The sequence below is a fragment of the Meleagris gallopavo genome, chromosome 5, assembly GCF_000146605.3.
Source record: "Meleagris gallopavo isolate NT-WF06-2002-E0010 breed Aviagen turkey brand Nicholas breeding stock chromosome 5, Turkey_5.1, whole genome shotgun sequence".
NCBI lineage: Eukaryota > Metazoa > Chordata > Aves > Galliformes > Phasianidae > Meleagris > Meleagris gallopavo.
In genome coordinates this window covers 52,924,384-52,926,937 of record NC_015015.2, presented here as the reverse complement: position 1 = coordinate 52,926,937, position 2,554 = coordinate 52,924,384, and the positions used below count along the sequence as shown (strand labels likewise).

General features: G+C 40.5%; 1 long non-coding RNA gene across 1 annotated transcript in view; it reads left to right on the top strand.

The window, feature by feature from the left end:
* The window catches only part of LOC104911265, a 14,767-nt gene extending 12,213 nt beyond the window's left edge, over positions 1-2,554 (top strand). The window contains exons 2-3 of the long non-coding RNA XR_793779.2: positions 1,747-1,861; positions 2,279-2,554. This is a non-coding gene — a long non-coding RNA (uncharacterized LOC104911265). The remainder of the gene's footprint in view (positions 1-1,746; positions 1,862-2,278) is intronic.

Here is a 2,554-nt window from a genome sequence, read left to right as displayed (position 1 = left end):
TTTCAGCATCTTGAAGACATAACACCAGCACTAAAATTTCAGCCAGCTTCTGTAGCAAACTCTTTTGCACTATGAAAATTCATAGGGTTTCCAAAAGACCTGGCTTATTCCCACTCATAATGCAACTGTGCCAACTGACAACAACACTTGACAGAGGTACAGTGATTGGTGAAGGCAGGCAAGGCAGAATAATGTATCACCAGAGTGTATGATCAGTCAGGTATAGCAGCAACAATAAAATCTGGCAAAGCTGTCCTCAAACTGAAATAGAAAGCAGCGTTGTGAAAAGTAGCTGCTCGCTCCTCCAGTGAGAGTCGCTTGCTCAGGATGTCAAGCACCCACAGGCCCACATACCTGGATAGGGTTATTGCAACATGAATGCCATAGGGAAGAAGTGCTTTTCTAACATCCACTGCTACACAAACGGTCTGCTGGACAATGCTGCAGAAATGCCTGCGCAGTGTGTAGCTCTGCTGAGGCCAAGTGATTTTTATTTGCTTTCCTTACTCAATTTAGTCATTCAGTTCACCTACATGTGCCAAACTGGACGTGCTGGAGTCTTCCTGTCTCTTTAAGAGGTGTCACAGTGATCTGGGGAGCAGGTTTAGTGAGGAGGGTTGGTGTGCCATAATGAGTGGCAGTGAATAAAGAAATCAAGTGATGTCTTTAATGTTGGACTTAAATGGTGTGACAAAAATGGAAAGTGCTGGAAGTGAAAAGAGAGTTCAGGAAATGGTCAAATACATGAAAAGGAAGCATGCTACTTGTCTGTGGGTATTAACTTGGGAAAAGGCTGGATAGGTGGAGGTGTGGTAGCCATTCTAATGATAGATTACTGGATGTGTAGAAGCAGCTCATTTTGTACACAGACTTTTAGTCATCTTCAGTTTAAATCTGTTATTTGTTGCTTTTCCTACATGATAATGTTATTTGGGTTTCACAGTGCAGAATAAAGGAGGATTTGCTATCCATGTGCAGCTGGACGATAGGGAAAAAGAACAAAAACAACAACAACAACAAAAACATGGCTCATGATGTTCAGCAGGTCAACACCAAACCTGGAATTCTGCAGACTTTTTTATCTATTGCTCTAACCACTGAGAACTGGTGCTTTCTTTTGCTACTTGTATCTTGGGGGGTATAGAAAAAATACTAATAAATGATACCAGAATAAATTTGCACATTGGCTTATTATATGATATTACACAATGAGTATTTTAAGACAAAAATGCTGATTATTATTATATTGGTATTCTGAAGGCATTCAATTATTCATCAGCTCTTACTTGTTCTAGGATTAATGGACCATATGAGCAAATTTGACTGAAATTTATCCTAACGTTGTCAAGATTGATAGCTGTCCGTGATCGCTGCATCCTTGCCTGAATCTGTAATATCTGAAATACAGACTTTTACTCTGAAATGGATAACTGCATACTAATCTTCATACAGCTCTAGCAATGCACTAAAAGTCAGTGTAATTCTAGTTAGTAGGTGCTGTCTTCTGAACAAGAAAATGTAAAACATGGAGCTGTGATCCCGAATACTGGTTGTTAGCTATGCATTTGTTCATAGCCTCATCAAAAGAAAATAACTGGGGGTGACTGCTGCTTTCAGACTATCTTTATGGACAGCTAACAAATGCTGTTGTTCTCCACCGCCTGTTCTTCAAATCAGGGGGCTATGCAATGGTGGAGAAGAGAATCTTTGTTTCTACTGTTTACAGTCTCCACTTCTTTTCTTCAGCAAATGCATGGTCCAGTAGAACCCCCTTGTCTAATGGGATCCATTCTGCCTGGCAGCATTTTGGTGTTCCCTCAGAGGATTCTGAATATTAGTCAGCACTGTACAAAATAGAGACGTAAGTATATTGAGTGTTCATTCAGGTATATTGAGGTTTTTCATATTTTTTGTAGCCAAAATGAATACGTTCTTATTTAAAATGGGATCAAGAAACCTTTGGTACTGATTTATATGGGGCCTCAAATGACTGGAGGTATAGCATGATGTATCAGTTTCTCACCTTTTAGCTCTTTAGATCCTGGGAATTCATAGCATAGTGTTGGGATACATGGAGGAGAAGTAGAGTTTTGCTGTAATAAGGCACACAGTGCTGAGGCTATCGTTGACTTTCTGCTTGTGCCAAAGTGAAATATTCTGCAGATGTTATTTTCCTGGGGTGAACAACAAGCTCACTCCATCTTGCTCGGGGGTAGGAGGCTGCTGGTGGGGAGCAATGAAGTTTCTTAATTTCTTCTCTCTTCGCCTTGATTAACAGACTGTCAAGGCCGTTCTTCACTTGCAGCACTGCAGCATTGGCAGATATAACCAAGATGAATGTTGCTCCAACTGAACTTGACTGGGGCAATGCAGTTAATGATGACCCCAAGAGTTTATTGGGTGTGTCAATGTCGATGTATTTTCTCAGAGCATGAGCACTTCAATCCATCAGAATGGTAGCCTGAATCTAATGGCAGCAGAAGGATATTTGCAAAGACTGGAGCCCGATAATTTTTATTTTTTGTTCTGGTTGAGGACTAGAATTCCTTGAAAA